We start from the raw sequence: 17,098 nt of genomic DNA on the forward strand, positions 1-17,098 counted from the left end.
CTGTGGCTAAAAGACAATAACTTTGAAATTATCTAATCAGAGGAGAACAAAGAAAAAAGAATAAAAAAGAGTAAAGAAAGCCTACATGGGGCTTCCCTGGTGGAGCAGTGGTTGAGAGTCCGCCTGCCGATGCAGGGGACACGGGGTTTGTGCCCCGGTCCGGGAAGATCCCACATGCGGCGGAGCGGCTGGGCCCGTGAGCCATGGCCGCTGAGCCTGCGCGTCCGGAGCCTGCACGTCCGGAGCCTGTGCTCCGCAACGGGAGAGGCCACAACAGTGAGAGGCCCGCGTACGGCAAATAATAATAATAATAATAATAATAATAATGCTAAGAGACCAGTTCAGCATAATCGTAGTGACAGGACACCAGCCAAAGAGGATTCTAAAAGAACATCATTGGGGTTGGATCCAGGTTGTAATATCCAAAAATCTTCTTGATGTAACAAATTAAGTTAAAATACAAACAAAAGAAGGAAGCTAAGCCAGAAACTTGGATCTCAGTCACCTTGGAAGTCTCCTTCTCTAACCAGAAATCAGTCCATTTATAATCCAGGTTAATTAACCTAAGCTGGTTTGAGGATTTGTGGTCGAAACTGCTAATTAACTGCCAATATCCATTTTTCCCTTCTTCCATAATACAGAATTTTGGCCACCCAGAGGAAAGGTTACATTTCACAGCCTCTCTTGCAGAAGAGTCTGGCCATATGAATCCTTAGCAGCATGTTTTCTGGACGGTGGGATGTGAGCAGAAGTAATGTACACAACCTCTAGGTTGTCTTTAAAGGGGAGAGATGTGTCCTTTCCCTCCACTTTTGAACCCAGGCAGCCTACCTCCAAAAACAAACAAACAAAAATCTAAGTTCTTTTTTTAAATTTATTTTATTGAAGTATAGTTGATTTACATTGTTGTGTTCGTTTCTGCTGTACAGCAAAGTGAGTCAGTTATACATATATGTACATCCTTTTTCAGATTCTTTTCATTATGGTTTATCACAGGGTACTGAATATAGTTCCCTGTGCTATACAGTAGAACCTTGTTGTCTATCCATTCTGTACACAATAGTTTGCATCTGCTAATCCCAAACTCCCAACCCATCCCTCCCCCTCCTCCCCTCCATGCCTGGCAACCATAAGTCTGTTCTCTCTGAGTCTAAAAACCTGTTCTTAACCGTCGTGTTGTATGTGTTATATTGCTACTGGCCCCAACTTGCTCCTCCACTATCCCTAGGTTGTTGTCTTCATCATCATGATCCAAAATGATTCACTCTCCTGTCTGCATTCTACTCACCTGGAAGGGAAGAGACAATCTGAAAGAACTGCCTTCCGATCCCAAACTCCTAACACTGTGCTCTACGGCCCTCTAGTGGAATGATCTGGTACTTGACATAATCGTTGAGTCAAAGCACTGACGGGGCTGGAGGGAGGGTAGAGAGGGAAGAGAAAGTGACCACAGCGTTCCAGCTCCCTCCAGGCATGTAGATGCCACCAGTCCCTCATCCCAAAAGGCCACTACCCAAGAGGCTTTAGAGCCACCTTAGAAGGCATCCGCAGGAGTCCTAGGGACATCCCCTCCTCCCAGTATGCCCAGGCAACAGCTCGGTATTTTGTGACAGGAGCAACTACTAAAGGAATTGCCCCTCCAGCTTCAAGGGCCAAGAAGGGCCCAGGTGGAACGATTGCCATGTGTGGCAGCCCAATTAAATCCCTCCGATGGCTAAAACTGGGAGAGCCTTTAACCTGTCAGGCAAACCCTAGAGTCAAAAGTGTTTGAAAACGTCAAGCTGAATCAACAATTTCAAATCCCTCCTTTATTTGGTAAAACACAAGTAGTTTTTCTAACTCACCTGAGCCCAGGGGTCCTAAATGCTACTCTTTTCCATTCACTGGGAGTCCATTATGTAGAATTATATCCTCCCAAAAAAAGATAGGCTGAAATCTTATCCCCAGTACTGCAGAATGTGACCTTACTTGGAAAAAGGGTCATTGCAGATGTATTTAGTTCACATGAGGTCCTACTGGAGTAAGGTGGGCCCCCAACCCTATATGACTGGTGTTGTTATAAGAAGACACAGGGGCTTCCCTGGTGGCGCAGTGGTTGAGAGTCCGCCTGCCGATGCAGGGGACACAGGTTCGTGCCCCGGTCCAGGAAGATCCCACATGCCGCGGAGCGGCTGGGCCCGTGAGCCATGGCCGCTGAGCCTGTGCGTCCGCGTACCGCAAAAAAAAAAAAAAGAAGACACAGACACACAGGGAGAATGTCACGTGAAGACGGAGGATGGGAGTGACCCCAGACACAAGGAGTGTCTGGGGCTGCCAGGAGCTAGGAGAGAGAACAGACCCTCCCTGAGAACTTCCAGAAGGAACCAACCCTGCTGACACCTTGAGTTGGGGCTTCTAGCCTCCAAAACTGTGAGCCAATTTCTGTTGTTTCAAAGCACACAGTTTGTGACACTTTGTTACAGTGGCCCTGGGAAACTAACACAGGAGTCAACTGAGTGGACAAGAAGCTGAGGGTCCCTCATACAATCTTCTCTCCCCTCAAGGATCATCATGGCCCAATGGAAAGGGCACATCTAAGACCCGAGTTTGAATGCTGGCTTACTGTCTGTGTTTACTTAAGAAACGTTTTTGACTTCTCCAAGCCCTATTTCATCTAGAAAAACAAAGGGAGGAGGGGATAATGCCATCTAACTCAAAACCCTGCTGAGGCACTTGATGTCCGTTTAATCCCTCTCTCTCTCTCCCTCCCTCTCTCTCTCTCTCCCTCTCTCTCTCCCTCTCTCTCTCACTCATTGTGGAGGAAGCCGCCTGCCATGTTGTGAGGTGACCATGTGGAAAGGCTCCCTCACAACAACCACATAGAACCAGATGCCCTGCCCTGAGGAGAGCCTTCAGATAAGACCCCAGTCCTAGCCGGCAGCTTGACTGCAACTTCGTAAGACACCATGAGCCAGAGGCACCCAGCTAAGCCAGGTCCAGAATCCTGACCCACAAAAACTGTGAACTACTAAACATGTGTTTTAAGCCACTAAGCTGGAGGGTGATTTGTTACAAGGTAATGAATAGCTAATAGAGTATGTTCCACAGGAATCTGGGTCTGTGGAAGGATCTGAGATGTGTACTTTGGAGGCTGAAGTTTGGAGTTCCCTCTGATGCTGTGGAAGTTAAGGGGATGGATGAAGCAGCGAAGTGATGAAGCAATGCATTTTTGAGTCTGTGTGCTTTCCTCCATTGAAGAAAGTTCCTGACTCACGTTCTTAACAGCCACCAGCAGGTTCCTGATGAACCTACTCCCTCTTGAGCTTTCCTAGCACCTGCTCATGTACTCACCTGTACCCTCTCCTTCCACTCTTACTAAACTGAGCTAGGTAAATCCAGTTTTCCAAAATCGTCTTCGACTGAATAGTAGCTCCCAAAAAGATGTGTCTACATCCTGATCCTCAAAGTCTGTCAAAATTACCTTATATGAGAGGCTTCCCTGGTGGCGCAGTGGTTGAGAGTCCGCCTGCCGATGCAGGGGACACGGGTTCGTGCCCCGGTCCGGGAAGATCCCGCGTGCCGCAGAGCGGCTGGGCCCGTGAGCCATGGCCGCTGAGCCTGCGCATCCGGAGCCTGTGCTCCGCAACAGGAGAGGCCACAACGGTGAGAGGCCCGCGTGCTGAAAAAAAAAAAAATAATAATAATAATTACCTTATATGATAAAAGAGTAAATATTACCTTATATGACTAAAAATGTGGTTAAGGATTTTTAGAGGAAAGGCATATCTGGGTTGTCCAGGGGAACAAGTCTCCTTAAAAGAGTGAGAAGGAGGAAGATTCCACTGACGGAAGAGGAGGAGACAGAGATTGGAATGATACAGCCTCAAGTCGAAGAATGCCAGGAGGCAGCAGAAGCTGGTAGAGGCAAAGAACTGGTTTTCCCCTACAGACTCCAGAGGCAGTGTGGCCTTGCCGACACTTTGATTTCATACTTCTGGCCTTCAAAACGGTAAGAGAATAAATTTCTATGGATGGACCTAGAGCTGATCATACTAAGTGAGGTTAAGTCAGAAAGAGAAAGACAAACACCACATGATATCACTTATATGTGGAATCGAAAATACGACACAAATGAACTTGCCTACGAAACAAAAACAGACTCACAGGCATAGAGAACAGACTTGTGGTTGCCAAGGGGGAGGGGAGTGGGGAAGGGTTGGATTGGGAGTTCTGGATTAGCAGGTGCAAACTATTATATATAAGATAGATAAACAAGGTCCTACTGTATAGCACAGGGAACCATATTCAATATCCTGTGATTAAACCATAATAGAAAAGAATATGAAAAAGGATATACATATAGGTATAACTGAATCATTTTGCTGTACACCAGAAACAAACACAACATTGCAAATCAACTATACTTCAATAACAAAACAAAAATAAAAAAATAAATGTTTGTTGTTTTAAGCCACATAGTTTATCACAATTTGTTTCAGCAGCCTCAGGAAACTAATACACTGGTCTATTTCCATGTACAGACATCCTCTATGGTTCCCGTGTGTTGTGGGCTGAACGTCTGTGTCCTCCCAAAATTCATACGTTGAAGCGCTGACCCCCACTGTTATGGCATTTGGATGTGGGACCGTTGGGAGATAATGAGGTTTAGATTAGGTCATGAGGGTGGGACCCTCATGACAGGATTAGTGCCATTTTGAGAAGGAGAAGACAGAGCAATCTCCCTCTCTATGTGCACACACAGAGGAAAAGCCAAGTGAGCCCACGGGGAGAAGGGAGCTGTTGACAAGCCAAGAACAAGTTCTCACCAGGCACCAAATCTGTTGGCACCTTGATCTTGGATTTCCCAGCCTCCAGAACTGTGAGAAACAAATTTCTGTTGTTTAAATGACCCAGTCCATGATATTTTGTTACTGCAGTCCACACAGGCTAAGACATCATAGTACACTGAAAATGGCCACAAGACCTTGCCCCATCCCCTTTGCATCTATACTCTTGTAATGTGACATGGTCTTCCCATTGAGAAGTGTAATCTATTTCTCCACCCCTTGGCTGTGACTTGCTGTGGTCAAGGAGATACTACCAATCACGACACAAGCAGAAGCTTGAAAGGTACTTGCTCATAGGGTTTCCCTCTTGCTGCGCTTTGGCAGCCCAGGCTCACTTGCTTCCTGTAAGAATGAGAGACCACCAGAGCAGAGGTGAGCCAACCCAGCTGAGGGACCTCCTGTTAGACCAACCAGCCTGCCAACTGACCCACCAGCTGACCACATCCGCTTGAGCAAGCCAGGCAGAGATCAGATCAGGAAGACCCACAAACTCAGGAGTCAAATAAATGGCTGTTGTTTTAAACCACCACGTTTTGGAGTTGTTTGTTACCCAGCAGTAGATAACTGATACAGTTCCTAAGGTCACCTCAATTCCATGATAAATGCTTACATCCACAGGGGTTCAAGCTCTGATATCATCATGGGCCATTTCCTGACTTTTTTCTCTTTTCCAGGGAAAAAATAGATTTTCATAGTCTTGCTTCAGATAGACCTATGTGCCAAGGAGGACCTTTGGTCTGCCCTGCCATTCCTCTCTGGATGATCTTGGCCAGTCCCCTCTCTCTCTGGGTCTTGGTTCCCTCATCTGTACAATTAGGACAATGGATTTAACAAGTGGTTCTCAAACGCTGATTCAAGACAAAGTTCACAACTGGATGCATTAAAATAAGAAAGAATAAGACATTTTAAAGTTCCTATTTAATCTAGAATTCTTCCATTTAAAGGCCTCTTCTTTATTTTCAGATCATATCCTTCTTATGTTTGTATGTTTTTAAGTTGTCCTTTAAGAAATGATAAGGTATTGGGTGGGAGAGGATATAGATGAAACAAAATTTGCAAAATGTTAATAGCTGTTGAAGCTGGGTGATCTTCGTATATGTTTCAATATTTCCATAAGAAACGGTTTAGTAAATGATTGTGCAAGTAAGTCATGATGGTGTTTGGATGTACATCCGTGTGTGTTTTAATTCTAAAGTGGATGAAAGGGCAGTTCTAAAAATAAAGTAGAGAAGAAGGAGGTGGGGAAGGAGAAGATGAGGAAGAAGAGTTGCTGTGGAAATTAGATACATGCAGACAGAGAGAGCTTAGTAGGCTCTCAGTAAATGCCATTCATACACCGGCAATACAACCTCTTCACACTTCTCTCTGCAATATCCCCCCCCCCCCGCCCCAACTCCCTCCCTTCTCCCCTGTGTCCTGGAAGGGAAACTTTTTCACTCTGACTTGCAAGTGACAAAAAGTCACATCAGGGCTCTCTATTTCACAGAAGGTCCGAGGAGAATGTGGCTGTGAACAGGCTGAGGGAGGGGATGGTTGCCTGCCCTTGCCTATCCTCCCACCTGCTGAGGAAAGCAGGTGGATTGACTGCCCGATAGCCCTGGCCACATGCCCCTCCAGGAGTCCTGTCAATATAGACATGGACAGGGACCTGCTATGCTGCCACCCCACCCTCCCCCTATACCTGTGACGGGCCAGCAGAGACCATCAACTCCCAGACCACGTTCCATTGGCCTTTTCCGTTTTAGTGATTGACAGCCTGACTTCCTGTTGCCGAGAACCTGCAACTCTTTGCTAATGGCTTTCCTGGACACCAGATCCTGCTCTGCCCAAGTATGGCAGACTGGAAGTGCAGGGGAATTAACTCCCGTACAATAGCCCTCGACCCATGGTTGACCAGAGTTCAGGGAAGAATGCCCCAGCTCTCCCGGCCGGGGTGCAGGGGTGACTCAGGCATGTGCTCCACGCTGTCTCCCTCAGTTCCCCAGCAAGGTCCAGCTCCAGTGGTCCACAGGGGCATCTGGCTCGATGACACACCCTTTATTGACCCCTTCCCTTCCCTATGCCACTCCCCACTGCCCTACTGGGTGTCTTGGGATCACCTCCTAATAAACCATTTGCACTCAGACCTTCGTCTCAGGATCAGCAATGCTTACGGGGGAAACCAAACCAAGATACAGACTATGGTAACTGTGTTAGACAGAATAACGTTCCCCCCATGGCGTCCACGTCCTAATCCCCAGAACCTGTGAATATGTTGTTGCAGCTGAAAGTGGGGTCTGGCTGCTTACCTCTCAAAAGCCAATAAGGAGGCAAAGTTCGTGAAAAGGAAAGTTTGCTTTACTTTGGATGTCGGCAACCGGGGCGGAAGGGAGGGGCAGACTCCACCTCCCCCACACACACAAACAGTGGGCAAGAGTTTTTATAGGCAGAGGGAGGGGCTGCATGCAGAAACAGCACAGTCAGCTCCGACAGTCACCTTGAAATTGGTTATCAGTGGTCTGACCAGCGTCATCTTGATTGTTTCAAGTACAGTTAATGTTCAGTTCCAGGGTCAATTTGTTCCCAGTTCTTTGAGGACAATTCTTGGAATTGTGGCAGCTTAAGTCATGGGTACAGTCTGGTCATCATGTAGTTAACTTCTTCCACCTGGTGAGGGTTTTCAGTATCTACAAGACAGCTCCCAGGATACGGCTCAGAATATGACCTACAGTCCTTGAGAGGGAACTGAAGATCCTTGAATAAACTATTCTTATTTAGTCTTGTTGGACTGTTTTCCTTTGTTTCTGCATTTTCTCACTTCCCTGATTAAACTTATTCTTTGGCTAAAGTTTTTCCACAGACAAAAGGCAGGTGGCGGACATGGGGGCGGCGGCAGGGGGGTGGGGGAAGGACGATAGGGCCCTGCTCCATTTCATTACCTTACATGGAAAAAGGGGATTTTGCCAATCTTGAGATGGGGAGTTTATCCAGAATGATCTGTGTCGCCTCAGTGTAATCACAAGAGTCCTTATGAGAAGGAGGCATCTGAGTCAGAGAAGATGTTATCATGGAAACAGAGGTCAGAGCAATGCAATTGATGGAAAGGGGTCACAAGCCAGCCGGCTTCTAGAAGCTGGAAAAGGGAAGAAAACAGATTTTCCCCTAGAGCCTCCAGAAGGAATGCAGCCCTGCTGACACCTTGATTTAAGCCCAGTGAAACCCATTTTGGACTTCTGACCTCCAGAACTGGAAGATAATACATCTGTGTTGCTTTAAGCTACTAAGTGTGTGGGAATTTGCTGCAATCACAATAGGAAACGTACAGTCATCAATCAGCCACACTCACCCACTGAACCCAGGCATCGTGATGGAATCCTTCCCAACGTGTGCTAATTGACAGGAATTGGTACCCAAGGAATTACCCATGTACCATCCCTGTGTCATGAACACCTGCCCTCTAGAGCTGGAACCTTTGGACACATCAGAGGAACCCTCTCCCTCGGGTGGGTCCAGCCCTCACTTGCCCGTGTTCCCAGGGTCCACCACATTACACAATCAGGGGCACCACTTCCCTGACTCTCTGTGGGAAAGGTGCTTCCTGGGAAACGACAGAGAAAGAACCAGGTATTACGGAGGGGGAATGGGGGTGAGGAAGCGCCACCCGGGAGCTCCTGAGCTTGTGATGCAGCCACTGGGTGTGAGAGGCTTCACTGCAGCTGCTCCGATGCTGCCATTTTGACTCAGGGACATTCTGACACAGCCTAAGAGACAAGCCACTAAACAGTCAACGTCTTTATTATTAAGTAATGTGGGAAACGACACCCTGCTGCCAAAACTAAGACCCTCCCTACCCCTGACCCCTACCCAGGTGTGGATCAGGGATGAAGCAGGGCTCGGGGATGCCTGTTGCATTATAACTCGTCGGTGTTCGGGAAATATTAGATGATAGCTCCTATTTTTTTTTCCCAATTAGTTGATCAAGCCCCCGGTTGCCTTACTATCGTTCTTTTCTCCCAGACGTTGATGCTGTCAGGAGGCGGCGGTCAGTCTGGCTTCCTGGCGCTGGGTAGAGAGAAGCAGCAGGCCAGCCACCGTTGCCTCTCTCGGCCACACGGCGTCGCTGTTGAGCGAGCGGGGCCGCGGGGCTCGGAGCCCCGGCTTGGGCAGAGCGCCCACCCCAGCGCCCCACCGTGTGCCCCGAGGACTCTGAGATTCCACACGCGGCTGCTGTCCAGGGCCCCAGACCTGCCGAGGGTCAGCAGCCGTCGCTGTGAATCCTCAGACTGCGTCTCCTTTCCCTGGGCGACGAGCCCCTCACCCCCTTCTGAGAGAGATGCCTCCAGGATGGCTGGCCCAAGGAAGCCCCAGTGGTCCAGGAGACCCAGGCCGGGAGACTTGCCGCCACCTCTCTGTCTGGTAAAGATGCACACGCAAGGATGGAGGGCGCCCAGACACCTGCTGGGGAAATACAAACTAGAGGCAAAATCTCCTGCCAACCCAGAAAACCCCTCCGAAAAATTAAGAGGGAAAGAACCTTTTTATATTGAATTAGCATTCGACCAGAATGTGGTGCACATCACAGGCTATCCGCTATGAGGTTACAAAGAACTCTCACCCTTTCCTATAGCCAGGCAGATAACGACACGTCATACACATCTCAAGATCAACCCCAGCTAGTCCTCCAGCAAAAGGACTGGACAGCACCACTGTCACGTATATGTTACATTTGCCTGGCAATTACAGTAGCCACCTCTGTTTGCTAATTGCCTTTATGCCGAGGAAAAATACCTACCTCCAGAGGTAGGTTTGCAACCTGGGGCCCGGCACCAGCTCAAGTTAGGCTCCTGCTCTCCCACAGAAAGTGGGAGATGAGTTTCTGGAGGATCCATTTCAGAGAGAGAGCTGCGCATCCCTGAGGAAACATTCCTGGGATGGTAAACTGGCAAGAGGCTTACTTAGCTTTTGAAAAGCTTTACACACATTTCAAAGAGGCAAAGCTTACAATTATAAGGTTTCTAAACTGAAAAGGGGAGAGAAGTCTCTTCCCTTTTTTTCTACAGGGAGAATTGAACTCTTTTCTTTCTTATTTTTAATTTGTATCTGCCCTTACACACCCGAGGCAAACGTTCACTGCCTCTCAAATCCACCTTCTCTGCCGGCCCCACCACAGACCCTGCAAGCTAGCCACCACACGCGCGAGTGCGGGACATGCACACACACGCACACACTGACTCACACGTGTGCACAAGCGTGCGTGCACACGTGCTCACCCACTCTCTGCTTAGCCTTTGCTTTCTGGACTATTTTCCTTTCCAGGTTAACCCTCCAGGTTGAGCTGACTCAACTCAGCAAAAGTTAAGACTAGGTCTATCCAGTTCTGCCGGGGTGGGAGCAACAGGGGTGAGGCTGCGTCTGGGCGGGACCAGGGACCTGGGCCCATCTGGCTTCTTTGCTGTGAACTCTTTTTTTTTTTTTTTTTTTTTGCTGTACACGGGCCTCTCACCGCTTGCGGCCCCTCCCGCTGCGGAGCACAGGCTCCGGACGCGCAGGCTCAGCGGCCATGGCTCACGGGCCCAGCCGCTCCGCGGCATGTGGGATCCTCCCCGACCGGGGCACGAACCCATGTCCCCTGCATCGGCAGGAGGACTCTCAACCACTGCGCCACCAGGGAAGCCCTGCTGTGTACTCTCGATTCGTGTATCCACCCCCCTGCCCTACCGAACCCTGGCTGCTGTTGGCTTCGCCTTCAACAGATAGACCATAATAAAACCGTTCCCTGGTCTATGCTGGCCTTCTGCAGAGACTGTAACAAGTGAATAGAGGGGACGGGACCTCGAACTGGACCTTTCCTGCCCTCAGGGCTCTGTGCTGGGCTTACTGTGAGGTAGCAAAACCTGGCCCTTTACCTCAGCCCAGTCCATGTGAGAGAGGCTGAGAAATTCAAAAAAGACTGTTCCAAATGAGAATTTCTTCCTAGAGTTGTCAGCCCAGGAGGGAGAAGGGCTTACACACACACACCCCCGAAAAAAACACTCCTCAAGCCAGGTGAGGGGGACTCAGGACCGCTGCTTGGAGGAGAGGGGGTCGCCAGAGGGGACCCTGGCACCTCGTCCCCACCCTCACTGCTGAGCCGCTGACACTCAGGAACCTGCCACTGCTGCTACCAGGGCAGGGCAAGGGGAGAGCAAGGGACCAGAGACCTGCAACAGTGTCCAGGCTGGCAGGATGAAGGACAGAGGGCTGCAGTGGGGGTGACGTGCGTGCCACCACTGACAGGGCAGCAGCTAATTCCCATGGCCAAAGTGGACGTTCAGGAAGAGAGCTGAGCTAGAGCAATCTCGACAGGACCCCACCCGGGGGCGCTGCCTGCGGGCACGAGGCGACCCCACAGAAAGCAGCTTTGCGGGAGGACCGGGCGGGATGTGAGAGGGCAGCCGGAGCAGGTGTGACCTGTGTCAGGAAAGGGTGCAGGCAGAGTTTGTGGAGGGGCTAACTCACCTGCACACCCCATGTGCGTGACAGTCCCATCATCAAGGAGCCCTTAACAGTTTCTTTCCATCCCTCATTGCCTCTCGGACTGAAGGAGCAGGAAAGCAGCGGCTAGCTGTGGGAGAGGAGGTGAATCAAACAGAGCCAAGACACCCTCCAAGACCGCCCACCTGCCGCCGCCTGCCTTTCCCACCACGTGAAACTGGGTCAGCTTGAATAGGAGACACTTCTGTTGGATGGGAGGTGAATATTCTTACTTCAATGGGACTGGGCTTATTTTTTAACTTGGCAAAAACAGTTTCTTTTTTAGCCAACTTTTGATAAGAATTTTCAAACTCACAGAAAAGTCGAAAGAATGATGCAGTAAAGCCATATACTCACCACTTAGATTCAAAAATGTTTGACATTGTGGGGTGTGTGTGTGTGTGTGTGTGTGTGTGTGAGAGAGAGACCTGGTTTGGCTGAACCATTTGAAAGTGAGCCTTAGACATCACAACACTTCACTCTTGGATCATTCAATGTACATCTCCTAAAGAATCGCTTTTTAAAGCCTGAAATTGAAATTGATCTAATACCTGAAAGGAATTGGTAAAACTCTATTTAGTTGAAGTACTTTCAAGGAGAGGGATTAGAGAAGCAGCAGAGCAAATGCTAGGATGGTGGCGGGAGACAAGTTAAGCTGGTTCCAGCTTGCACCCTACAAAGTCCAGCCAGTTGAAAAAAAACAGTTACATGAAGAAGATAAGACCATTTCGGGTCATGACAGGTGCTATAAAAAACTAAAACAGGGTAGAGGTGATGAGGGTAAGACCAGGTGGCGAGACAACATGGGGGTGGTAAGGAGTCAACCCCTCAGGAAGAAAAAGTGACTTTTGAGCTGAGACCTCAAGTCAGCAACGCCAGACAGTCAGGAGAACGGTGTTCAAGGCAGAGTCAAGAGCAAGGCCAAGGGCCCGGAGGCATAGGGAGTGACAGCTTGCGGAGAAGGGGCATGGAAAGTACAGAGAGAGGAGAAGTGATGGGGACCCGGCCCTCTCAGCCGAGGGGAGGGATTTGGAGAGAATTTTAAGCAGGAGAGTAACTTACAGTTTTAGATACTCTAGCTGCTCAGGTGAAAAAAGACCTGGGGGGAGACCCAAGAGTGAAGCCCAGAAACCACCAGGGAGGCTGTTTGCAATCCTCCAGGGAGGCCAGGGAGGATGGTGGCTTGGATCAGAGCAGTATCCCAAGGTAGGCATTATTGCCCCCACTTTAAAGATGAGGAAACTGAGGCTCAGAGAAGTTAAGTGACTTGACCAAGAACATGCTCCCTTTAAGTGGCAGGTCCAGGATTTTTTTTTCGAGGGGGAGGGAGGCTACTCTTTTTAATTGTGGTAAAATATACGTAACATAAAACTTACCATTTGACCCATTTTGAAGTGTGCAATTCAGTGGCATTAAGTACATTCACAATGTGCCACCACTGTCCTTTTCCAGAACTTTTTCATCATCTCAAACAGAAACTGTACCCGTCCACCAATAGTTCCCCTGTCCCCCTACCCTAGTCAGTCCCTGATAGCCCATAATAGAGGTCTACTTTCTGGCTCTATGAATGCTCTCCTCTAGGTGCCTCCTGTAAGTGGAATCATATAATATTTGTCCTTTTGTGTCTGGCTTATTTCACTGAGTATAACATTTTTTTTGTTTTGGTTTGGTTTTGGTTTTGGCTTTTTTTTTTTTTTTTTTTTTTGGCCACGCCGAGTGTCTTGCAGGATTTTATTTCCCAGACCAGGGATGGAACCCACGCCCTTGGCAGTGAAAGTGAGGAGTCCTATCCACTGGACCACCAGGGAATTCCCAGTATAATATTTTCAAAGTTCATCCATATTGTAACATGTATCAGAATTTCCTTCCTTTCTAAGGCTGAATAATATTCTACTGTGTGTATATCACATTGTGTTTAACCATTCATCTGTTGTTGGAGGGCCAGGATTTTTACCAAGATGTCTGATTGGCGCTGAGTCCCGCGCAGTGCCCCCAGCGGCCACCAGAGGGAGCACAGAGACCACTCCCACCCCTACCCCCTCCCCACCCACCCAGGCGGGCGCGCTGCGGGCACTTGGCGGTTTGTGGGAGGAAGAGGAAGCCGGAGCTCAGTCTCTTGCACGCACGTCCCACACCAAGGGACATGCAGATGAGAGGGAAGCTGGCTGCGGGGAAAGAGACCCAACTATAGAATTGGCCTCAAAGGGAGGAAAGGGAGGCGGTCGGGGTGGGAAGTGTCGCCCCTGCAATCCTGGTCCAGCCCGCAAAGGAAGCAAACGCCGGGCACCCCTAGCTTCCCAACCAGCCGTCCTCCGGCGGGAACAACCCGGCTGAGGAGCTGAGTGAAGCAGACGGGGCACTGTGTCCAGGGAGCCTCGGGCTCCCTGTCCTGCTCTCCTCCAGCGGCCCGGTGAGCTCCAGCCTAAGGCTTGCACGTTTCACAGATGAGGAAACTGAAGCTCGGAGCCATTGACCGCTTGTCCAGAGCAAGCGGAGGAGGCAAGGTCCGAACACCTGCCGCCGGGTGGGGCTTGTGAACTCCTCTCCAGGCTCAGTGCCCTGATTTCTTCAACCTATCCCAGTGTGGCTTTAGGCCTCATTTCCCCCCTTGATCTTGTCGGCCAGTCTCTCTGCAGGGGAAGCGCAGAATGGGATGCGGTTCTGGAAGCGGCTCTGACCACCGTGGTCTCCCTCCTTCTGAGCATTAGGCCTCTAAGAATGGCGCCCAAGTCTGTCCTGGCTGGTCTTGGCAGCCACGTCATGTTGACCGAAATTTCCATCAGCTTAAATCCCTCAACTTTTCTGCCGCGTGCTGTTCGTTGCTAAGCCTTTGCTTCCCCCCACTGCGTCCATGCCGTGTGCTGTTTGTTGCTAAGCCTTTGCTTCCCCCCCACTGCGTCCATGTGCAGCTGGGTCTTTGGATCTGAGTCCAGGAACTGACATTTATCCCCGTCAGATTTCATCTTGTTCATTCATCTGACAAACATTTGTTCCATGCCCACGCCGTACCAAGAACTGGCAGCACAGAAAGACAGATCCCCTGTCCTCGAGGAGCTCACACTGTCATTAATCAGAGCAGCCACCATGGTTATCAAGGGCCTGCTGTGTGCCAGGAACTGTGCTGGGGGCCGCATGTAGCTTGTCTCACTGACCCTCAGAGCACTGCAGTATAGGTGGCATTGCTCCCATTTTGCAAATGGGGAAATCGAGGTTCAAAAGGTTTTTGTGCCTTGTCTGAAGTGGCACACCTGGAAAGTGGCAGGTTCCACACTTAACCCTTCAGTCGCTTTAGATTCTGGTTCTGTCCTCCTACCTAGATACCCTCTCTCCCAGATTTGGGTTCTCTGCAAACCTGATAAACTTCACCTCTCTGAATTTCATCAACAGCACTGATGAAACTAAGATGAGGTCAGAGACCTGGGGTGAGCCACCAATGCCCCTCTACCCCAGAGAGACAGCCTTCTATGACTCTGCACCCTGTGGGCTCAGCAGATACAACTGCACTCGACTGGAAGCCCCCTGACCCTTCTCCTCCCTCCACCCCAGGCCCCGGGCTCGCTCCCCATCCAAGCAGCTATGTACCTGGTTGTTGGCATCTTTGCCAAAAAACCAGCCCCCACTGCCAAGTCCTCTACATGCAGGAGCCCAGCTGTGCCTGGCCCTTGCCTGAATCATGGTAAAACTCCATTTGCCAATGTCCCTCCCCAAGAGGGAGACTTGAAGCCCAAGACCAGGAGAGGGCAGTTGAGCTGGGATTTCTCAGGCTCTGAGCATCCCCTCTTTCATCTGAGGCTTCTGCTCTCCCGCACCGTCTGCTCCCAGAGGCTCAGCCCATCTTTTTTGCTCAGCTCTTCCGCCAAGCTGAGGGAGGCCAACTGCAGGGCGGGCCTGTGCGAGGGCTGGGGGTAGGAAAGAAGGTGAGCAGAATAAAGCACTGCTTCGTTAGGGAGACGAGGTTTGAGATGGGCTCCAAGCTCCCGGCCAGACCCGGGGACACCATACCCCATGACAGGGTTTGAGCTTACCACCTCGCAGGACCACAGGCACCCACCCTCCTCACAGCCCCAGAAGATTGGAAACATTATCATTGTGCCCATTTTGCAGGCAAGGAGACTAAGGTGCAGCAAGTGGGATCCAGGCCTCGATACTACCTCTGCTAAGACTGCTTCCTGAAAAGAGATCCGGGACTTGTGGACAGAATGCATCTGCCGAACAAGAACCCAGCGAGCTCCTACCATAAGCCCAGTATGCAGCAAATATGTCAGAGTCAGGCCCTGCCCTTATGGCCTCACGTTCAGGGGCAGGGGAGATAGATAATAAAGCCAGCCCATAATTTCAGGCAGTGATAAATGCTATGAAGAGCATAAAGCCAGGGAGAGCTTTATGTCAGTAGGTGTCAGTAGAGTTAAGGATGCAACTCCAGCTAGCATTGTCCTGGAAGGCCTCTCTGAGGAGGTGACGTTTTAGGAGCCAAGAAGGAGCTGGCCTTGGGGACAGCAAGTATAAAGATGCTGAAAGAGAATGAGTGCGGTGTGATACCAAATCCACCCACCCTCACCATGGGTGATCACAGAGAGGAAACCACATGGCTCTGATGTGAGGCCTCAGTGGGGAAGCATGTGGGCCGGTGTCCTCAGGTTGCCTGAGTCCCGGCATGGGCTCCATGGATGCCTCCACTCTCCCTCCAGGGGTCTGTGAGTCCCCTCCCGGAATGTGGGTCTGTGATGCTCTGTGTCGTCTTCGTTTCCTCCCATCTTCAACACCTTTCTGCACAAGGCCCAGCCCAAAGCAGGCTCTAGATAAACTTTGCCGAATGAACAACATCTAGAAGGCCCTGCTCACCAAATCCCGAGGGCCAGCAAGGAGGAGGTGTGAGGACAAACCCAAGGAAATCCTACCTTCTTCTACAAGGAATCACTTGATGGAGTTTGTGGCTCCTGTCGGTGGAGGAAGCAGAAAAGACAAAGGGATTCCAGAAGGTGGGAGGAGGGGTCGCCTACACAATTGGAAATTTTCGCACAGAAGTCCAGATTTCAAGCTATTTTTAAAATATTTGAAGATCTGGCAACCCCGAGCCTGCATATCCCCATGGCAACACCAGCTGGTGCTGAGCGGCCCTGGTGACTGGACATGCGCTCTGCACTTCGCCGCGGACAGGCGGCTCACTGCTGCAGACACTTAACCCACACCACTCGTTCACATCACTGGCCCCGTGGGCATCTGAATCGGACAACCCTGGTTTAAGAGATCTGATGAGCAGAAAGTCGTGCAGGGGGCATGGGGACCATGGCATCTGTCGCGTCAGCCTGCAGCTAAGGAGAGTCAGACTGAGGTCCCCTCCCTCAGGTTCTTATGGCAGTTGTCCAGTGTGCGGGGGTTTCCAGGTCCACTTAAATCGGTTCGCTGTGCTGTACTCTGGGTTCGGGTGCCGGGAGGGCTCCAAAACTTCGGCCGTTCAGTCGAGGCGAGACGTGCAGTTCCCGATGTGCAACAGCAGGAGGCGTCTCTCCCTACTGCGTCCTCAGAACTGCAGGGCGGTACGGCGCGGGGCGCGCCACTCCCGGCCTTGACGGTGCAGCCAGGGCTCCAGCTGCTGGAAAACAATCCCTCAGTCATCCCGGGTCCCGGAATGATCCTGTGTCCCTGCATTTTCTCACTTGGGGTGACAGCTGAGGCCCAGCCTGCCCGACAACATGATGGGCTCAGCGGTGATTAGCTGGGCCAGGACATACTCCAGGTGCCCGAGGACAGCCTCAAGAGGTCCACAACCCACCTTGGGC

At 50.5% G+C, this 17,098-nt stretch overlaps 1 long non-coding RNA gene across 1 annotated transcript; it reads right to left on the reverse strand.

Moving 5' to 3' along the window:
* Positions 1-7,162: 7,162 nt before the first annotated feature.
* LOC137231214 (uncharacterized) lies at positions 7,163-16,328 on the reverse strand. Its single transcript, XR_010946411.1, has 4 exons — positions 16,217-16,328; positions 11,304-11,409; positions 9,598-9,717; positions 7,163-9,260 (listed from the first exon to the last, which is right to left on the reverse strand). It is a non-coding gene; the product is annotated as an uncharacterized lncRNA (long non-coding RNA).
* Between the last annotated feature and the right edge of the window lie 770 nt (positions 16,329-17,098).

The sequence above is a fragment of the Pseudorca crassidens genome, chromosome 9 (assembly GCF_039906515.1).
Source record: "Pseudorca crassidens isolate mPseCra1 chromosome 9, mPseCra1.hap1, whole genome shotgun sequence".
Taxonomy (NCBI): domain Eukaryota; kingdom Metazoa; phylum Chordata; class Mammalia; order Artiodactyla; family Delphinidae; genus Pseudorca; species Pseudorca crassidens.